The sequence below is a fragment of the Thalassophryne amazonica genome, chromosome 7, assembly GCF_902500255.1.
Source record: "Thalassophryne amazonica chromosome 7, fThaAma1.1, whole genome shotgun sequence".
Lineage (NCBI taxonomy): Eukaryota > Metazoa > Chordata > Actinopteri > Batrachoidiformes > Batrachoididae > Thalassophryne > Thalassophryne amazonica.
Window position 1 is genome coordinate 55,125,719 of NC_047109.1, and position 23,523 is coordinate 55,149,241.

Here is a 23,523-nt window from a genome sequence, read left to right on the forward strand (position 1 = left end):
ATTTCAGACAAGTAGGGAGGTGCAAGGCCATAAATAGCTTTAAAAACAAACATTAAAATCTTAAAATCAATTCTAAAACGAACTGGAAGCCAGTGGAGTGAGTATAGGATGGGCGCAATATGCTCACGTCTAGAAGTGTTTGTCAAAAGACGAGAAGCAGCATTCTGCACCAACTGGAGACGCGCAAGAGACGACTGATTAATGCCCACATAAAGTGCATTACAATAATCAAGTCTGGAGCTGATGAAAGCATGAATGGCCGTCTCAAGATCACGTCTACTGAGAAAGTGCTTTATTTTAGCCAAGAGGCGAAGTTGGAAAAAACTAGCTTTGACAACAGAATTTATCTGTTGATCGAACCTCAGACAGCTGTCAAATATCACTCCCAAATTCTTGACAGCTGGTTTTACATAGTTAGCCAAAGCACCAAAATTTGGTGTTACCACATTTGGTATGCCAGTGCGCTCAAACACCATGATCTCAGTTTTACCATCATTCAGGTAAAGGACGTTTCGGGACAGCCACTGCTTTACATCACGAATACAATTAAATAATGATTATATATTATATCTTCATCAAACCAATCACACTCATATTTTTAAGTGAAGTGCAGACTGGCACTCACTCACTATCACCTGACAAAGTTTGATCTGGATCTGATCCAGATTTTGGATTTTGTAGACATTTGAATTTAATATTGAAAAGCCCATTTGGTGTACATTTTACATTATATCTCAATTGAAAGTGCCTCAATCACTCTCATTTTTCTTTTATGATTTACCTACACCACCAAAATTAAATGGAGGTTCCAATTTTATGGCTGTTCGTCTATCTTCCAGTTATCAGTCAGAAACCAAGTACCAAAAAGCAATGACAAATTATGCAAAGATAACCAATTTTCTGTGAAAATTATCTGAAAAAGAATTCAGAAACTGAAAGAGTTGGTAAAAAAACCCCTGAAAAAACCACAAAAAACTTCAATTCAAGAGCATGAACTAAATACATACTCATTTGATCACATTTTTACAAAGGTAATATTTTGTGGAATTGTAAACTAGTGTTGGAAGAGGTTTGCGCTCTATGAGCACGGTGCTGTAGGTATTATTATGTGTTCAACATAAGCATGAACAACAGCCCAGTGTTGCAGCCTGCAGGGTGGTACATCCATTATGTAACACACACACACACACACACACACACACACACACACACACACACACACACACACACACACACACACACACACACACACACACACACACACACACACACACACACACACACACACACTATACTGTGCTTGCATGGCGGCAGGCAAAGTAATAAACACCTGTATCAATTCTCCCTATCGTGTATAGGAAAAACCAAGGGCTGGTTAAAAGAACAAAAATTTACTTTTTCCTAAAAAATCATTATTTTTCTTTTTTTCCAATTTAAATGGACTTTTATTGATTTAAATCAACTTTTTTATTTTATTTATTTCACTCTTCTAAATGACTATACAAATAATATCATTAGTTATAATATTTATTGACATGTTAAAACATAAAGACACACATACAAAATGTACAAGTTTCATATTTTGGTGATTTCTTAAGTACTGATGTCTCAAAAAAATCTTTTGTGATGATTTTTTTGGACAATGATTTAAATCATGATTTAAATCAGCTGATTTAATTCATACCAGCCCTGGAAAAACCAACCCAGAATGCACTGCTTCATTAAACATCTGTGTTTTTGTTTGTTTGATTGTTTTGTTTAATTTTCCCAGCTAGCTGAATTTCCAGTCCTGTTGTTTACAATGATTGATAATAATAATAAATGATAATATTAGAGCACTGTGATGCACTGAATGATCAGTCAGCTAAAGTCCTCCAGGCAGAAACCTCTTTTTGTGTTATTAGTCTTCCTTTGTGTTGTTATTATTTGCAGTGTATCTGTGTTCTGGGTGCGCCACATGAATTTACAGCAAATATATGATCAAGTTAAATTATTGTACATGCTGGACGTTATATTTGTGTGTATAAATTTGCAAGCCAGTTCTTCATGCAACTACGTGGTGTTGAAATGATGCAGGTGTGTGCGTTTTGTGCATTTTCTAATGTTGTCTTAATTTAAAAGTGCTGTGTCCCCTAATAAAGTCTTGTAAAATTACTAATAAACAGCAGCAGAACACTATAAAGACAGTCAAAATCCACAAGAATCATTTATCACTGACTATTTTTGTTGCTTTCCTCCTCTAGTTCCAAGGAAGTCAAACCTGAGCGATTAAATTCCTCAAAGTTAATTCCCTTTGATTTACTGGCCTACCTCTGGCACACATTGTGCTGCCTTTCTGGAAGACAAGGTGGAAACCTGCAACTTATTAGAGTCATCATTTTAGAGTATTTCTGTGTTTTTGCACTGTCCCAATAGTTCCGTTTCACTCCCTTTCTGTCCAGATGGGCCTCATCCTGCAAACATCTGGAAGTTAAAGCCCCTATTTTCCTCTCTTTGAGCCACGTGTGCTACCCTGAAGGTGAACCCTGAGATGTCTTCCTTCACTTCGTCTGGTTTTCTGTGCTTTTCCCAGCAGTGTCACCATACTGCAACCGTTTCAAGGCCCAGAGGCGGTGCCATTAATGCACTGTGCTGGACGTCCACGTCACTAATGAGAGATAACAGTGTGCTTTGCAGAATCTGTTTAACTTAAAAATGATGCTTTGAACTGCGTTGCACAACACATTTGCTTATGGGGGCTGTTTGGTATAACACCTGCAAATGTGCCCAACTAAACAGGAAGGCGGTGGGGGCGTGAGGAGACGAGAGCCAGATACAACCAACCGCACACAGGACATCCTGGGCAAACAACGCTGTGGGTCGCCACGTTGATGAGAAGAGGCCAGGGCCTGTCATTCTGTTTGGGTACGGCAATCACAACTCAAGGAAACCAAGCGAAGGGGAAAATGTTGACGCTTCTTTTTTTGGATAGCCGAGGGAAATGGCAGCAGGAAACACAGACAGAGAAGGACATGCACTCACATCATAACGCTTCTGCAAACTGCTGAGAATTTATTCAGCTACTTAACCCTAAAGGTCAACAGACCCTGCCCTGGGGCAACCATAATAGTTTCCAAAGACCCACTCCCTAAATATGATCACTGTGTTTAATTGTAGAGTAGGAACTATAAGTTTATATGCTTCTTTATGAACTTAAAATATAAGTTCTCTTTGTGTTTTACAACCCACGTCATATTAAAAGATTGTCAGCAATCAAGCCGCTGAGTGCTTCATTTGTGTTTCATCAAAATGTATTTCATCTGTGTACAATTTGTATGGTCACTGAGTTTATGAACACTGCCTGTATGTACACTTTTACCATACTGTGTTATTTGTGTTTTCTGATAAATTAGCTGAAGTCCACAGAATATGCACTTGAAATCAACTGTTCACCATTTCTCTGCGTATTTTTCAATGAATTAACAAGGGAGCAATACCCCTGGATCATGAAAAACCTTAACAGTTGACTGTCCAATTAGTTTTGGTTCTTTATGAAAAAATGGGACCTCGTAAAAAAAAAAAAAAAGTGCTGTAATTCCCACACTGTTATCCTGACTTGGATTTACAGGGCAACTCCAGAATTTTTCACCCTGGGCCTTATTTATTTATTTTGTGTTCTGGCATTCAGCTTTTCACTCTGGTCAATTAAATAAATCCAGGTTTATGTTGGAATACTGTTACATGATAAATGGCTATACCATGCAATTGTACAGGCTTAGCTAAAACCCTCAAAGTAAATCACTTCTTGTTGCCACTGAATAGGTGAAAATATCATCAAAAGTGTCTGGTAGTATGGAGAGCCCCTCATACACAATCACCTTGTAATAATTCAGTGCAAACTGTATAATCAGTCGTTTTAAAAAGATTCTTTATATTCACTGAGGCACACATGTACATCATTGGAGATCCTCTCCATCCTTCCAGACCTTTCGTCTATACAGCAGCAACAAGAACCAGTTCATTTTATGGATCTTAGCTTGCCCCATATTACACTGTGTAACAGTTTAGCCTGTGGCAGTGTAGATAACAGCACAGAGAATCCACAGGACAACAATTGTAAATTAACCAAATGTACATTTTTATGCTTTTCATCACGTTAAGAGGCTGCGGCAACTTTCTGGGGCACACAGGATTATGGGATATGGCCAATACTGCCATGAACACTGCCACCTACTGGCCAGTAGATGCCAGTAGAGACCCTAAAAACTTTTATTAAACCTGAGCTTCTGGCATGTTTACATAAAACAAACACAATAACAACATCTATAAACCCAAAGAATATATTCACGAAAGTTTTAGGCATGATATACAAAGAGTTTAATACTGTTGTCCCTGTGCAGCCTCATCGGAGCGTCTCAATGCATTTCTCCTGTTGTGACACTTTACCCATAATGCACTGCAGCATGTGTGGTCCAAACACTAAAACCTTCAAAAATTAGTGCATTACTTTAAAACTAAAACATATCACTGATATTTTCACTTTATAAAACCCAGACGTGACATTAATTTGAATAACTTGTCTGGAATTAGTTTGGTTAAAATTTTAACCAAAAGTTAAAACTAGGGATGTCCCGATCAGGTTTTTTTGGCCTCAATCCGATTCCGAGTCATCTGATTTTGAGTATCTGCCGATACCGAGTCCCGATCCGATACTTTAAAAAAACTGAATGAACAATGTACAAATGCTAAATATGTAATATTTTCATTTTAATCACCTTATTTTATTACGAGTATTTATCACTTAAACAGTGCACTTCTCCTTGAGGTAGCTTGAACAATCAAGTAATAATCTGCCAGACTTAAAAAATGTCCAAATTTCCATGTTATTTGTCTAAAAATAAATGTCCAAGGTTCCTTATGTTAAACAAGAAATTATCTAATCTGAAATAACAGGTGGTTTTAATTTACAGATGAACAGTTTCTAAAGAACCATTTATTGATTTAGCTATTTTAATTACAAGTGTTCTAAACTTTTTTTTTAACAGTAATCAGAAATTTTGAGGTAACAAACAACAACAAAAAAACATTTCCAAGGATTTTTCTTCAGAAAACCAGATTAACTGTTATCGAAGATAACTTTTTGCTTAGCTGTGGCCACCACTGGATAGACAGCAAAAATAACTAAACCATGTGTTTCATCAAGTTTCCAGTGTTTTGGAAGGTGACGTGAAATAAAAACAAAGTAACAACTATTAGACAAATGCAACACCTTTTTCAGTTTTTTTCCCCCCTCTGCTGGTTAATGAGTTCTTTTTGTGACATACACTTTTCTGTGTATGTCACAAAAGCGCAGCAATTAATATGGCCTATCTTTGACACAGATATGCCTGAAAACAGTAACATATTCAAGATAACTCTTATACAATTAAAGCCAGTCTCTATTGTTGTACCAACGTTTAATTTTTAATTTTAATTAATTAATAATTAATTTTAATGATACATTTCATCTTCGACCAGGCCAAAGAAAGCAAAGCTGCAATTATTGCTGGTACAAAAATCAATATGTTCTGTCCTCTGTCCTTGCAGAGCACTAGGGGACTGAGAACTTGGACAAACAATAGGAAGCTGATAGGAAACATCTTGCATGCACAGCCTGGTCTGTGATCTCAACACTTGCTTCCCCTGACATGTAAACTTTAGACAATTGGGAATAACATCAGACACTAAAAAGAAAAAGTCCTTGAGCGATGCCATCAGGCTTGGACTGCCTCTACTACTCCCATTTCTCCAATGGCAAACCCCCACTTTTGGTTCTCAGTGTTATACATTTTTCTAGATAGAACTAATGTAGTTAAGAGTAAATGATGATGCTGATAAGAATCAGCCATCTTACCCTTCCTGCACCTTATCTTACAGAGGTTACTTGGAAAGCAGAACTAAAAACAAACATGAAAATGAATAAATAACACAAAAAGTAAAATGCAAGCTGGACAAAGAAGAGTCACAGCTTAACACAGCGGGTGCAAGGCATCTGGGCTTCAGCTCAGGAAAACATGTTTAGCAGATCATGAACACATGGTGCCAAGCATGACATAAAGGCCATTTGTTTTTTTCCCATCTTCTGTGGAAAACTCATGATATTTCATCTCATAAATGACTAAATAATCATTTTGCACTGCATCTGGACAGTAGATTTCACTTACATCAGTCATAAAAACAAACAAAAACAAACAAAACCTCGTTTTCATAACAGACACGGGGAAAAAAGTGAGGAGCCCTTTCGGGGGCTTGAATTTGATGCAGCATTTCTTCTAATTCTATGTCTCAAATTTCACTTGGTTCCAGTCATCCTGCATAGACACCACATGAAACATAGTAGATGCCAGTGAAAGCCCCTGAAATCTTAATGAACAATGTCTCCACTGCTGCTCCACCCACCACCCCAAACACCACCCACCAACCACCAGCATAAGCAACTACAGGAAAGACCCTCACCACAGTACAAGTAGTCTGTGGTCACTCCATCAGCTCGCTGCTAGCTCCGCCTACTGTTCCAGCCCCAAAGCCCCCGACCTCTTTTTTTATGATGGTTATTTGAGCCCCACTGCAATGAAACTGTATGAGTTATTCAGCCAGAGCCGAGACAGCAATCCAAAACCCCTGAACTGAAGGGCCGCGCTTGAATGTGCTCCAAATTATTTGCATGGCTGCACAGCATATGGAGTTGAAAGCCTTATATAAGCCTGTGGCAGGAATATGCAACGCATGTCACCTTCTTTTGAACGCCCACACTCTTGTGTTTTTCATCAGGGCTATTTTAACATGAAAAATCTGCAACAATCAAAGGTCTTTCTGGTACTTTCTGAACTATTCAATTATTACTGTTGTATAAAACGTGTATGCATGGAAAATATAAAAATATGTAAATGCTGAATGTAGTATTCTCTGTTAGTTAATTAATTATATACGGTGCATCCAGAAAGTATTCACAGCGCTGCACCTTTTAGTGGTTGCGTCTGGATGTCGCCACTTTGGCAGTGCTAAACTCAGCTTATCTCTCGGCAACTCATAAACAAATAAAGAGGTTTAGCATGGGCAAGAATGGCGTAACCTGAGAGGGGCAAATTAAGCACAGGTTAAGTTCCCAAACAAGCAAAGCTATGGCTAACAGAATAACTTTGGCTCGGGTGTTTTATTAGAATGTATTTTTGTGGATTCGGTAGTGGTTTTCAAGGTGGATGGCTTGGGTGCAGATATTAAAACATATGACAAGTATATTGCCTTGGTAACCATTGCACCATCAGTGGACCTAATATCACCAAGTTACCTGCTAATTACTACTAACCTAGTGCTAGTGGTGCTAACATGTGCATTAATGAATACTAACTTTTGAAATGGAAATACAGGAGCACTGACTTCTTTGATGATTTGTAATAGAATGAAAGGACTAAGAAACTGGGTCGAGTCCAAAGCAGCGAGCAGCCACTGCTAGCGGGGCACTGACTCCGGCACACAGTTGTGACGTGTCATTGGCGAACGAGCCAGCTCTAAGTGTTGATTCTTTGTAGCGAACGAGAAGAGCTGGCTTCTGTCTTCAGCCAGCGAATCTTCAGCCACTTCTGCTCAGCTCTGTGGAACATCCATGCCAGCAGGAGCGGGAATTTATTTGTGACCAATCACATGCAAAGACAAACTAGGATCATACCATTATGTGAAAGAAGGAAGGGGGCAGATGCTCCAAACACAAAGGGGGAAATTAGCTATAGAGACAGATCTGTAAACATGATTATTTCTTCTGTAAAGTATGAAAATTTAACATGGGGGGTCTATGGGGAATCACAGCCTCAAGCGAGCATTCAAGGAACTGCAAGATTTGTCATTTCCACTTTTTATTTATTTTTTTATTTTTTTATTTTTTTATTTATCAGGACTGCAGGTTGGAGAGTAGTGTTACCAGATTTGGAAAAAAATTGCACGTGACTTTTGTCTGTTCAGACAAGCAACATGAGATCAGATTCAAATGAGATGTGCACAGATTTTTAACAATTAACAATTTAAATTTATTTTCATTTATTTTTCAATTTATTTTCATTTATATAGCGCCAAATCACAACATAGTTGCCTCAAGGCGCTTCACACAAGTAGGGTCTAACCTTACCAACCCCCAGAGCAAGCAAACAGGTGACAGTGATAAGGAAAAACTCCCTCTGATGATTTGAGGAAGAAACCTCAAGCAGACCAGACTAAAAGGGGCAACCATGCTGTTTGGGCCTTGCTATCGACACAATTTACTAAAGGAATATACAAGAAATTTTGCCGTACACAGGACAGGAGGATTGCAGAAACAAACACCGCACCCATCTCTGGATGGAGCCGCACTTCAGAGAGAGAGAAAAAAAAACTGAATCAGGCATCAGAAAGGCAGCAAATACAATATAATTAGTCAGCATTAAGCAACAAGAAAAACAGAAGAAATACTAAGGTGATCGCCGGCCACTAGCCCTAAGCTTCAATAAAGACCCAGAATTTAGATAAAGTTGAGCCCGTGGCCCGCTCCGGTTCCTAATAAAATGAATTTAAAACAGTAAAAAGCATAGTAACATACTATGCCAGTATGACAGTTTTATTGATGCAGGGAGATCATTCCACAGACCTTTTTATTCACCCTAGGGACACAAAGTAGTCCCGTACCCTGAGAACGTAAAGCCGGTACGTAGGGTCTAAGTAGGTCAGCTAAGTGGGGAGGTGCCAATCCGTGAACAATTTTATAGGCTAGTAGCAGAAACTTAAAATCTGATCTCACAGGGACAGGAAGCCAGTGAAGAGATGCCAAAATGTGTGTAATGTGGTCAAACTTTCTGATTTGTGTCAAAAAAACAAGGCTGTCTTCAACGGACAATGGTAAATGGACTGCATTTATATAGTAAATAAGATGCTCAAAACGCTTTACAATAATGTCTCACATTCACCCAGATGTGAGGGAGCTGCCATACAAGGTGCTCACTACACACCAAGAGCAATAGGGGATTAAAGACCTTTCCCAAGCGCCCTTAGTGACTTAGGGATTTGAACCAAGGATCTTCTGGTCTCAAGCCCAACACCTTAACCACTCGACCATCATCTCCTCTACAATCTTAACAAAAACTGCAATGATATTGCAGATTACATCTGTGAATGCAACATAACTACCTTTCTTCAAAGGTAATTCTATAGTGTAAAGACCTGTGCTTCACTGGATAATGTAAACAAAGACCTTCAGGCTGTGATCTGACTGAAATAACATACCCATGGCGTGTGGCCATCAGGTATGAAGGTGTCAAGAAAAAAAATGTGTCTTTCAAAAGACAGCATGGAGACACGTTGCACTCTGTAAGGCATTAAACTGTAGCCGACAAAAACATCCACACACTGTGGAATCAAATCAGTGCTAACGACACGTACCTCAGTTCTGCTTATTCTATTTCTGCCTCATCTCTCTGTGTCCTTGGCCGGTGTAGTTTCCAACCAAAACAGATCCAATAGCTCTTCTGAGCTCCAGAGCTCTGCTGGACAAACAGATGGTGAGTTGGTCAGTTCTCCAGCTGTCAGACAGAAGACAAGTTGGTTTCACGGCCAGACAAATGAAAAGGGCAGACAGGTTTTTTTGAACGAGATCTCTTTAAAAAAAACACACACACACAAAACAAAGGTCTCACATACTCTGTGCCATTTTTAACCACAGTAAGATGTTTTGTTTATGGCAACAACAAAAAAGGCAGTGTTACTTTTTGTACGTAAATAATGGAAATGACTACTTTTGTTGGACAGTTTGGAAATTGAAGAACACAGCTCAGAAATTTCCCGCAGATTTTTGGATGTCAGAACAGATGTGTGGTCATGATTCCAGACCAGGTGGTGGTGAGATTTACGCACTTATTATCTCGCTTTTCTCACAGATACTTTTAGCTGTTAGGTGGTGCCAAGAATCTACTGAATCCAAAAAGATGAATTCACAATTCAGAGGCATAAAGTGCATCCAGTGAATACCGAAGGTGTTTATTTAATACATCTGCACTTTGGAAATGAAATGAGAAGTGAAATGAGAAGTCTGTTTGCAAAACAGCATGATTCCACGTGCTGCACCTTTCCAAAAATATTCATAAATTTGAAGTCAATTAAAACAGTATCAAGTGTCAAGTTGTCTATAAGTATGAACAACCTGGTGAGATACAGATTGTTTCCTTTGCCAAACAACGGAAGAGGTGCAAGTTATGTAGGCTGTGTTACAAATCTCAAAATGTCATGAACAAACTTTGACAACATTTTATGGTAAGACTGGTCTTTGGCCACAATTTCAATTTATTTCCTTTATATAGCGCCAAATCACAACAGAGTTGCCTCAAGGCACTTCACACAGGTAAGGTCTAACCTTATCAACCCCCAGAGCAACAGCAGTAAGGAAATCTCCCTCTGAGGAAGAAACCTCAAGCAGACCAGACTCAAAGGGGTGACCCTCTGCTTGGGCCATGCTACAAACATAAATTACAGAAATAATTCACAGAACAATTCATGGACAAATATACAAGAATTGCTGTTGGTGCACAGGACAGGAGGATCGCCAACACAAACACAACTCCCATCTCTGGATGGAGCTGCACCTTAGAGAAAAAACAGAATCAGGCATCAGAAAGACAAAAAATACTGTATAATTTGCCAGCATTAATCAACAAGAAGAACAGAAGAAATACTAAGGTGATCGCCGGTGTTGTGTGGGCCGCTGAAGAGGAGGTACTGCTGGCCCACCACCACAAGATGGCGCCCTGCTTGAAGTGCGGGCTTCAAGCACGAGAGGGCGTCGGAGCAACCAGGAGTGACAGCTGTCACTCATCATCCGTACCAGCTGTCACTCATCCACTACTCATCACCACCACTACTCATCACTCCACCTCCCCGCCGAGAAATCAACTACCATTCAGGTAACTTTCTCTGCTGACTCAAATCATTGAGTGATAACCTGAACTTCTTTTGCAGCCGTTATCCTGTGGTGTTCTGCCTTATCTGTGGGATTGGCATTTGGTGTGATCAGCGACGGCTTCGCCTCACACCCCAAACCAAGATAAGTGGTTAAACAGGAGCTGCACGAGTGTGTGATTGGAGGTGGAGGTTCTCCCTCCTTTACTAAACACTGACTGTGGGAGTACTGAGTGTGCGAACTCACACTCATCAGGACTGTCTCTGTTTTCTGCCAGCAGTACCGGGTCTGACTGCTGAAGACAGCGGCCACCTGGGGCGCAGGGCTTGGTGGCTCCGGTGTTCTTCAGCTCCGTTGGTGGTGGAAGCTGTGTGGGGATCCAGCTCTTCTCTCGCCAGGCGTCTTCTATCGTCGAGCCTGCCCACACGTCACCTGGTGTATGATTGACAGTCCACCATATTGTTATTGTCTGTACGTTGTTGTGCGATTCACAACATTAAATTGTTACTTTTGGCTTATCCATTGTCCGTTCATTAACGCCCCCTGTTGTGGGTCCGTGTCACGTCACTTTCACAACAGCCGGCCACTAGCCCTAAGCTTCACTAAAAGACCCAGAATTTAGGTGAAGTTGAGGCCGCGGCTCACTTCAATTACTAATAACATGAATTAAAAGAGTAAAAAGCGTGAAACAAAACTGCATAGCCATATGAAAGGGAAAATAAGTGCGTCTTAAGTCTGGACTTGAAAGTCTCCACAGAATCTGATTGTTTTATTGACGCAGGGAGATCATTCCACAGAACAGGGGCACGATAAGAGAAAGCTCTGTATCCCGCAGACTTCTTATTCACTTTAGGGACACAAAGTAGTCCTGCACCCTGAGAACGCAAAGCCCGGGCCGGTATGTAAGGTTTAATTAGGTCAGATAGGTAGGGAGGTGCCAGTCCATGAATAATTTTATAGGTTAGTAGCAGAACCTTAAAATCTGATCTCACTGGGACAGGAAGCCAGTGAAGAGACGCCAAAATGGGTGTAATGTGGTCAAACGTTCTGCTTCGTGTCAAAAGTCTGGCTGCAGCATTCTGAACCAATTGGAGACCCCTAATGCTAGACTGCGGTAAACCAGAAAATAGAACATTGCAGTAGTCCAATCTAGAAGAGATGAACGCATGGATCAGGGTCTCAGCATCAGCCATAGACAGGATGTGACGAATCTTCGCTATATTTCGCAGGTGGAAGAAAGCAGTCCTAGTAATATTTCTAATATGGAGACCAAAGGACAACGAAGGATCAAAAATTACCCCAAAGTTCCTCACTTTGTCAGTGTGATGTATGACACACGAGCCTAGGCTGAGTGTTAACTGGTCAAATTGATGCCGATGTCTCACTGGACCAAGAACCATCATTTCAGTCTTTTCAGAGTTTAAAAGTAGGACGTTTCTAGACATCCAACATCTCACTGATGCAAGGCAATCTTCTAAGGATTTTATGTGAATGAGATTACCAGCAGTTATCGGCATATATAACTGAGTATCATCTGCATAGCAGTGAAAGGTAATCCCAAAATACCGCAATAAAGGGAGAAAAGCAGGGGGCCTAAGACAGACCCCTGAGGAACCCCAAATTTCATGTCACTAAGGTTAGAGGTAGTGTTACTGTACAAAACACAGTGAGAACGACTGGTCAAGTATGACATCAGCCATGCAAGGGCACTCCCAGTAATCCCAAAATGATTTTCCAGCCTATCAAGTAGAATATGATGATCCACTGTATCAAATGCAGCACTGAGATCTAACAGCAGAACCGTAGTGGTGTCCGAATCCATTGTAAGCAGAAGATCATTCACTACTTTAGTGAGAGCCATTTCTGTGGAATGATATTTTCTAAAAGCAGACTGCAGCGGCTCAAAGAGATTATTCTCAGTCTACAAGCTGCCGTGACACCACTTTTTCCAGAATTTTAGAGCAAAATGATAGATTTGATATCGGCCAATAGTTTTTCAATACTCAAGGGTCAGAAAAGGGTCAGAAAAGGTCAAAAAGGTCTTTTAAGTAATGGTTTAAACACTGCATATTTGAAACGTTTAGGAACAGATCCAGAAGTTAAAGAAAGATTAATAATTTCCAGCACAATCGGCCCAAGAGTGGGCCACAGGTCCTTAAACAGTTTTGTTGGTATAGGATCAAATCAACAGGTTGTGCTTTTTGTTGACGTTACGAGTTTCGTCAGCATGTCTAGAGAGATACCATTAAATTCTGTAAATCTAGGTAATAACTCAGTAGTGGTGCCCACCTCAATAGCAGGGTGTAGTGGCTGGGTTAAGGCATGCTGTTCATGTTTTGTTCATGCTTATGAACAAAACAGTTCATACAGTTCCGGTGATAATCTGGTTTTGCCTCAGTTCTTTTTTTCCTTTCATTGCTTTATTAAATATTATTGCTTTATGATATCACAAAAATCCTACAGCAAGAAAGTTAATTCATGTCAACACCCTCATCAGTTAGTAAATGCAGAGGTATGTGTGTGCTCTTTCAGTGGTCTTTATCATTGTCAGTTACGAATTTTCTCCAGAACCTGACTTGTGATGTCACAAAGACCTACAGAATGTCAAAGAGGCATTTCAACCTGCTCTGTGATTGTTCTGTACTTACTTGGGTCAGCGGTCAGTTGATTAAGTTTTATGGGGTAAAGTTTTTCTTTTATCTAGCTGTTTAACATTGTGTGACCAGTTTTCCTTTGATGTCGTTAATGTTCTTACTTCATGACATAACAAGGATCTGAAGGGAAAGAAAATTACATTTCTGTCTACCATCACCGTTCATTTGTGGAGACAATAATTTTTATCCATTGTTAGCATGGCAGAGGTATGAGCTTTCTCTCAGTGCCCTTCAGGTTTTTATCACTCAGGGTTATGCAATGAAAATAATAAGTTTTATATAAGCCCAGAGGCCCATTGGTGCAGGTAGCACAAAATGGATGAGTCAATGACAGGACGTCCTGCAGGACACCTGTCTATCAAAGGTTATTTCCCCAGCCAAAGCTGGTACCCATTTACAGCTGGGTGGACTGGGGCAATGCAGATTAAATAACTTGTCAAATATTGTGTGTTATGTGACCAGGAATCAAACCCAGGTCTATGTATTAGTAGCCCACTGAGCATAAAGCTCATCTGTTTTTGCAGTAATACACAGTAAATATTACAGTGTTAATTTCACACTGCAGCAATGGTCCCATTGAAAATAGTCTGAAATCACTTCTAGCACAGCATTTATTTAACACTACAAAAGTTGAATTCACAGGATCTTGTACAGGGCAACTTCCACAGTGTGAATTAGACACTGCAAAATATACTGTGTAAATATTTAATTGTAACAAAAGCTTCAGATCTGAAATGTCTTCTGGAAGCCTGGAGGGAAACAAACGTCTTCATTGGAGGTAGAACAATACAAAGCCTCCATGATACAATACAAATCACAATACACCTATCGTGATTCGGTACATATCACGATGCATAATGACATGACTGTTCACATTAATTATATACAAAGTAATCTGTGGTGACAAGTATAAATTGTAATCCTTGATGTTCTCTGGTTCCTATTTGTACAGTTCATGAATCATTTATGATTCCTCTACAAGAGGTCATTTTTTTCTTCCATACAGTAGCTGACTTTTAAGGGTATCACAACACTCATTAAAAAAAAAATTCGATACAGGCCCCACAATATGATTATCAAGATATGAGATGTATTGTTCCACATAGGTACACTTGTCATTAAACTCACCATCCGCTTCATTAGACACAGCTGTTCACCTGCTCATTAGAGTAATCAAACCAGCCAGTCATGTGGCAGACAGCCAATGCATTTAGGTCTGCACACATGGACAAGGGGATCTGCTGAAACTCAAAACAAACATACAATGGAGGAATAACTGTGATTTAAGTGACTTTGAACATGGCATAATTGCTGGTGCCAGATGTGCTGGTTTGTGTATTTCACTAACTACTGATCTACTGGAATTTTCACTTTCAACCATCTCTAAGGTACTACAGAAAATTGTCCAAAAAAGAAGAAACATCCAGTGAGTGCCAGGTGTCTGGATGAAAATGCCTTGTTGATTTCAAAGGTCAGTGAGAAAATTGTCGGACGGGTTCAAGCTGATAGAAAGGCAACAGGAACTCCAATAAAAACTTATTACAACCAAGGTTGTCAGAAAAGCATCTCTGAATGAACAACAACTTCTACTCCAGAAAATGTTATTCTGCATCCCACCTCACAGGTGTGCCATATCAAGATGCTGATTAGACACCATGATTAGTGCACAGGTGTGCCTTAGACTGCCCACAATAAAAGGCCACTCTGAAAGGTGCAGTTTTATCACACAGCACAATGCCACAGATGTTGCAAGATTTGAGGGAGCGTGCAATTGGCATGCTGACAGCAGGAATGTCAACCAGAGTTGTTGCTCGTGTATTGAATGTTCATTTCTCTACCATAAGCCGTCTCCAAAGGCGTTTCAGAGAATTTGGCAGTACATCCAACCAGCCTCACAACCGCAGACCACGTGTAACCACACCAGCCCAGGACCTCCACATACGGGGTCTCGACCTGACTCCAGTTCGTCTTCGTAACCGACTTGAGTGGGCAAATGCTCACATTCGCTGGCGTTTGGCACGTTGGAGAGGTGTTCTCTTCACGGATGAATCCCGGTTCACACTGTCCAGGGCAGATGGCAGACAGCGTGTGTGGCGTCGTGTGGGTAAGCGGTTTTCTGATGTCAATGTTGTGGATCGAGTGGCCCATAGTGGCGGTGGGGTTATGGTATGGGCAGGCGTCTGTTATGGACGAAGAACAAAGGTGCATTTTATTGATGGCATTTTGAATGCACAGAGATACCGTGACGAGATCCTGAGGCCCATTGTTGTGCCATACATCCAAGAACATCACCTCATGTTGCAGCAGGATAATGCATGGCCCCATGTTGCAAGGATCTGTACACAATTCTTGGAAGCTGAAAATGTCCCAGTTCTTGCATGGCCGGCATACTCACCGGACATGTCACCCATTGAGCATGTTTGGGATGCTCTGGACCGGCGTATACGACAGCGTGTACCAGTTCCTGCCAATATCCAGCAACTTCGCACAGCCATTGAAGAGGAGTGGACTAACATTCCACAGGCCACAATTGAAAACCTGATCAACTCTATGCGAAGGAGATGTGTTGCACTGCATGAGGCAAATGGTGGTCACACCAGATACTGACTGGTATCACCCCCCAATAAAACAAAACTGCACCTTTCAGAGTGGCCTTTTATTGTGGACAGTCTAAGGCACACCTGTGCACTAATCATGGTGTCTAATCAGCATCTTGGTATGGCACACCTGTGAGGTGGGATGGATTATCTCAGCAAAGGAGAAGTGCTCACTATCACGGATTTAGACTGGTTTGTGAACATTATTTGAGGGAAATGGTGATATTGTGTATGTGGAAAAAGTTTTAGATCTTTGAGTTCATCTCATACAAAATGGGAGCAAAACCAAAAGTGTTGCGTTTATATTTTTGTTGAGTGTATATGCTGACTGCACTGAATATGTACATTTATACTCAAAGAAACATCTCCGACCCAACAGACACTCTCATCCTTGCCTGCTAAACATCACTGACATGACATGGAGGTTACCTCCCACAATATCAAACAGGATATCACACCTCTGAATGGGCTGCAGCAGCCTCAACCTCATATAACTGCCACATTTCATTGGCTTGACTCACAGCTCCACTCTGGCACCAATACGTACCAGGAGGTGGGTCCACAGCTTAAACTATATCTCAACAATTTAATGGAAATGAAACACAACAGAGCTACAGGGCAATGAGCGTTAGACCAGCAGAGAGAACACAACAGACAGGCTCCCATGACTTCCTCTGCAGTGACTCAAACAGGAGGCATGCCATAGCACCATACGTTTTATGAGTCAAACTCCACTCAATGGTGACTGGAGATGTTTTGGAAGAGACACAGAAATGCCACAAACCGAGGAAAAGTACAGAGTCCAGTTTGTGTCAACACGCATCGGGTATCCTGTCTTTCTAACTGTGGTAGTCTGAATGAACCGATTTTCCTGGTGCTGTGTGCTGGCTGATGCATTCCAACAGCAAATACACAAAGGAAAACCAACATGTTGATTGAAAATCTTGCAATATTGGCATGAGACAGAGGGGCAGAGCTAGCAGACTGAAAAAAGCAGGGGCGGGGGGGGGGGGGGGGGGGGGGTAATATTTCAGGAAAAACAATTCAAATAAATGGAAAATTGAATGTTCTCTGAAAACAGAACTTTGAAAAAAAAAAACAACTCAGATTCTTTGGCATTAAAGTCAGAAATATGTGACAAAAACACTCAGAAAATAGTGGGAGGACATTTCTAGATAAGTTTGGTATTGGAGCACCTGTGATGTTTTTCAGGGGGTCTGAGAGAGTGACCTGGAAGCCCTCAATGATTCCACAGAATATCCCATTTTTTCTCTTAACTTTGTGTGTTTTTCCTCTTAAATTTTTTTTTCTTTCTTGAAAATGTATGAATTTTAATCTGAGAATATCAACCTTTGTTACTCATAAAATTATGTTGAAAACGTTTTTTTTTCTCAAAACCTCTATGGTTAAAGCAGGTATGTATGAATGTATGGTTTTGTTATATTCATTTCAGGGAATTTACACTAAGATGTTTGGGGGGAAAAAAGCAACAAATATATTTAAGGGAGTCTCATGGAGGACATTTCCCTGGAATATTTATTGATCAAAAAAGGAAGCAGGCCCTACAATAGAGTGGCATCCTGTCAAAGGGTGTACTTTGCCTGACGCCCCATGACTGCTGGGATAGGCTCCAGCTACCACCCGCCCCCTGCCCGTGACCCTTAATTTGAGTAAGTGGGTATAGAAAATGGACGGATGGATGGATGGAAAAGGTAGCAGAGAGGTCTTTGCATGCATAGTCTTATATATATAGTCTTATATATATATATATATATATATATATATATATATATATATATATATATATATATATATATATATATATATATATATATATATATATATATATATATATATGAGGGCTGTCAATAAAGTAACGGTCCTTTTTATTTTTTTCAAAAACTATATGGATTTCATTCATATGTTTTTACGTCAGACATGCTTGAACCCTCGTGCGCATGCGTGAGTTTTTCCACGCCTGTCGGTGACGTCATTCGCCTGTGAGCACTCCTTGTGGGAGGAGTCGTCCAGCCCCTCGTCGGAATTCCTTTGTCTGAGAAGTTGCTGAGAGACTGGCGCGTTGTTTGATCAAAATTTTTTCTAAACCTGTGAGACACATCGAAGTGGACACGGTTCGAAAAATTAAGCTGGTTTTCAGTGAAAATTTTAACGGCTGATGAGAGATTTTGAGGTGATTCTGTCGCTTTAAGGACTTCCCATTGTGCGAGAGGTCGCTCAGCGTTCTCAGCCGCCGTCGTCAGCCTGTTCAAGCTGAAAACCTCCACATTTCAGGCTCTATTGATCCAGGACGTCGTGAGAGAACAGAGAAGTTTCAGAAGAAGTCGGTTTCAGCATTTTATCCGGATATTCCACTGTTAAAGGAGATTTTTTTAATGAAAGACGTGCGGACGGGTCCGTGCGTCACGCGATGCTCCGCCACAGGAAAAACACCTCTGTTGAAAGCCTTAAGGACAAGTTGGAACATGTCCTGCTGTTAAACAATTTCTCATATACTCACTCCACTGAAAGCCATCAAAAGCCGCCTGGATTTTACAAATGGTTATCAACACGGAGGTGTTTTTCCTGTGCCGCCGCACCGCGTCGGCTGCGTCCCGACGCGCGGATCCGTCCGCACGTCTTTCATTAAAAAAATCTCCTTTAACAGTGGAATATCCGGATAAAATGCTGAAACCGACTTCTTCTGAAACTTCTCTGTTCTCTCACGACGTCCTGGATCAATAGAGCCTGAAATGTGGAGGTTTTCAGCTTGAACAGGCTGACGACGGCGGCTGAGAGCGCTGAGCGACGTCTCGCACCGTGGGAAATCCTTAAAGCGACAGAATCACCTCAAAATCTCTCATCAGCCGTTAAAATTTTCACTGAAAACCATCTTAATTTTTCGAACCGTGTCCACTTCAATGTGTCTCACAGGTTTAGAAAAAAGTTTGATCAAACAACGCGCCAGTCTCTCAGCAACTTCTCAGACAAAGGAATTCCGACGAGGGGCTGGACGACTCCTCCCACAAGGAGTGCTCACAGGCGAATGACGTCACCGACAGGCGTGGAAAAACTCACGCATGCGCACGAGGGTTCAAGCATGTCTGACGTAAAAACATATGAATGAAATCCATATATATGGATATATATATATATATATATATATATATATATATATATATATATATATATATATATATATATATATATATATAAACAACTACGTATTCACAGCTTTTTGCCATGGAGCTCATCACTGACCTCAGGTCCATCCTGTTTCCACTGATCATCCTTGAGATGTTTCTACAGCTTAATTGGAGTCCACTTGGGGTAAATTCAGTTGCTTGGACATGATTTGGAATGGCATACACCTGACTGCATATAAAGTCCCACAGTTGACATGTCAGAGCACAAACAAAGCATGAAGTCAAAGGAATTGTCTGTAGACCTCTGAGACTGGATTGGCTCGATGCACAAATCTGGGGAAGGTACAGAAACATTTCTGCGGCTTTGAAGGTCCCAATGAGCAGAGTGGCCTACATCATCCATTAATGGAAGAAGTTCGAATCCAGCAGGACTCTTCCTAGACCTGGCCGCCTGTCTAAACTGAGCGATCAGGATAGAAAGGCCTTAGTCAGGGACGTGACCAAGAACCCGATGGTCACTCTGTCAGAGCTCCAGCATTCCTCTGTAGAGAGAGGAAAACCTTCCAGAAGGACAACCATCTCTGCAGCAATTCACCAATCAGGCCTGTATGGTAGAGTGGCCAGATGGAAGCCACTCCTGAGTAAAAGGCACATGACAGCCTGCGTGGAGTTTGCCAAAAGGCACCTGAAGGACTGAGACCATGAGAAACAAAATTCTCTGATCTGATGAGACAAAGATTGAACTCTTTGACGTGAATATCAGGCGTCATGTTTGCAGGAAACCAGGCACTATCCCTACAGTGAGGCATGGTGGTGGTAGCATCATGCTGTGGGGATGTTTTTCAGCAGCAGGAACTGGGAGACTAGTCAGGATTGAGGGAAAGATGAATTCAGCAATGTACAGAGACATCCTGGATGAAAACCTGCTCCAGAGCGCTCTTGACCTCAGACTGGGCGATGGTTCATCTTTCAGCAGGACAATGACCCTAAGCACAAAGCCAAGATATTAAAGGAGTGGCTTCAAGACAACTCTGTGAATGTCCTTGAGTGGCTCAGCCAGAACCCAGACCTGAATCTGATTGAACATATCTGGAGAGATCTGAAAATGGCTGTGCACCGACGCTCCCCATCCAACCTGATGGAGCTTGAGAGGTGCTTTTTGTAATTTGCATGTTCCGTATTGATGGATTACGCAAATGTTGCTCATTCATTCACAAGTTTGATGCCACTAATCGTCCACAAAAGCAGCTTCAAAAGTATAGCTTTTAAACCACGTTCACAAAATGTGAACAAGAGCTGTAATATCATTTATGGCTGAAGAGGTGTGCGAGACTGCAGCTTTTGCTTCAGTGCTTGATATGAGAAATATGTTTTCATATCTCAAAAATGTGATGTGATTGGGATTCAGCACCCCCAATTTACCCAAAATCCATTGAAAAACTCCATGCAAGATAAGTTGTGTTGACCAGTGTTATATCTTGATTTTCATTAAAAACAGCTTTTTCATAAAATTGCTGATTAAAGTAAATTGAAACTTCCCAACATCATTTTTAGACTTAGAATTTTATGAGAATAATATTGGTTTCTTCCATTTCAAATGTTTAGCGATAAATAAAGAAACTATGATATTTGTGACATATTTATGCACAAATTCAGACAGACTAATAGACTTTTGATAAATGAGTGCACTGAATTGGCATACAAGTTCACAAAACTTAAATAAGTGACTATTTCCCAATAAGCCTTTTCACACTCTCGCTCTCTTCTGGGTCTGACATGTGAGGTCGAAGGGCAAGAGGTGAAACTGCAGTCTGGAGGCATCATGGCTGACTGTGTGGGCAGCGAGAATGACAGAGATTTTGATTATTTTTCCCAGTTGAAGTGTTGATTCCTTGAAAGATGTTTTGTGAAAACATGGTATTGGTGTCCAAGGAAGAAAAACTGAAGCTTATGCTGCACACGAACTGAAAATTCAGGTTTTGCCTACCTCGAACCACTGCCAACCCGATCACTGTTTCCCTTTGCGGACCTCTATAAATCTTGTGCACTATGTTCATATTTCCGAGTGTGTGAAATAAATTATTCGTGAAGAATAAAATAAAATTAATCATGGTTCTGGTTGGTGAATGGCAGTTGAATGGTGTCTCTAGTAAATAATCATGAAGTAACTGCCTTGTCCGTTTCCCTGCATGTTTTGTATCATTTATTAGGCTTATAGGCACATGTGCCTGTGATTTGGATCAGTGAATAATGAACACAGGTGGGATAAAATGCACTAATTTGTATCACAACAGAGCGGCGACAGATTACACGGCCCATTTAAAAGATGACGATGGTAAATCATTCCCTGACCTGATATCCAAACTCTAGTCTGGCTGGTTGGATAATAAGAGCGGCATGACTCAATGGCACTCCCGCGCATTTAACCCGCAATCCAGTGGATGCCGCGCTGTGTGCTGCTGGCCGCTGTGTTATATAAAATAATTATTTTGTAGCGGATTAATCAGAGATAAAAACCATTTCTAATCGCTCCGGTAGCACAGAGGAATTTTCTCAGGCAGCTTTTCTTGTGAGCTTCTTGGGGTGGGGAAAGTGCTTGGGATAATCTCAAAGGACATTATTTATATATTTATAATATTTATATTGTAATGTCTTGGTAAAACAGTTGCATTTTCACTCCTTATAAGCATCTGTAAAATTATGTTTATTATGGATTTAGACAGTTGTTTGACTGATGCTGTCACTGACCGACTGAACATCTGTTTATGTTTTTACACCTCTCGACCTTTGAACCAACCCAGCCCAGTCTCACATTTTTTTTCGTGCGCCCATCACGAAATGAGTCAAATTTTCGTGACGGGGTTTTTTTAAACTATTACTAACCCTACTCCTACCCCCAAAACATTAACCTTAACCATAACCTAATCCTACTCCTTCCCCCCACCCTAACCATCCAGGGTTTTCATGTATCCCATATTCCCTTGCATGCCAGAGAGTCGCTGCAATCAAAACAACATAGAGAATCCACATGATGACAATTGTAAATGAATATTATACTACAAAAATGTATTTTTTATGCTTTTCGTCACGTTAATAAGAGACTGTATGCATGATACCCTGAAAACTTGCTAAAACAAATACAACAAATAATCCGTGTCTGCTACATTTAATCGCGTTGGAATTTAATAATTCAAACCTAATTTCAGACATATTATATATATATTAGTCTGGAACAAAGAGGGAAAAACAGTGTTGTAAAGAACAATAATCAAGACATTAAAGAGCAAACTTGACTTTCCCCCAGAATGACATGATCAGGAAGTGAGTGTAGCTCACAGCAGCTCCCACTGAAAATAACGGAGAGACAGCCTGTGATTCTCGCATGTTTACATAAAACAAATGCAATGACAATGTCTATAAACACAGAGAATATATTCATGAGAGTTTTAGGCCAATATAAAATAGTTTTATGTTGTGATGTTGATGCTGTTGTCCGTGTGCAGCGGTTAAAGTGCAGCCCGATCAGAGCGTCTCAATGCAGTTCTCAATGTTACTGAGATCTCACAGAGCGGCCACCTCTCCGAGGTTTTGCGAGATTTGAAACCTGAAAAGGGTGGATAACCACCCCGAACCCCCCCCCCTCAATTTTAATTTTGTGCAGCCATCACAGAATTAATTTGCGCTGCCGTGACAAAAATGAGGAGCTTTTCGTCACAAACCAATAAATTAATTGGTTTAAATTAATAAAGAAATTGGGGGGGGGACAAAGTGCGCAGGGCCTGCAGGGCCGAAGCCCATAGGTCGGGGGTCTGGGGGCTACTTTAGGCCCCCAGAAGCCAACAGTTTCTAGATAAGCTCAGATGCATTCTGAGCATCCAGAACAGTAATTTTAATGTTTTGAGAAGACCATAAAGTGGACACCATTTGACTTATGCAATTTGAAACTGTGGATATAAGTACTTTATTCTGAGAATAGCCAGCATTGATTTTATTAACATCCTGGTGTAAATATGTTATCACCACATGTGTAGAACTCAAAAAGAATGATAGGTTGAGTTTTCATTAAGAAAAAACAACTGCAATGTGGTAAAATGTATTCATAAATATGAAAGAACAGGCTCTTAATAATTATTAACTATCGCATACTGTATTTTTTTTCTCAAGATTTGTTTTTGCATAAGTTTGAAAAAACAACAGAT

General features: G+C 40.6%; 1 long non-coding RNA gene across 1 annotated transcript in view; it reads right to left on the minus strand.

The window, feature by feature from the left end:
- LOC117513959 overlaps nt 1-23,523 on the minus strand; it is an 87,565-nt gene that overhangs the window by 63,007 nt on the left and 1,035 nt on the right. Inside the window, exon 2 of the long non-coding RNA XR_004561758.1 lies at nt 9,421-9,524. This is a non-coding gene — a long non-coding RNA (uncharacterized LOC117513959). The remainder of the gene's footprint in view (nt 1-9,420; nt 9,525-23,523) is intronic.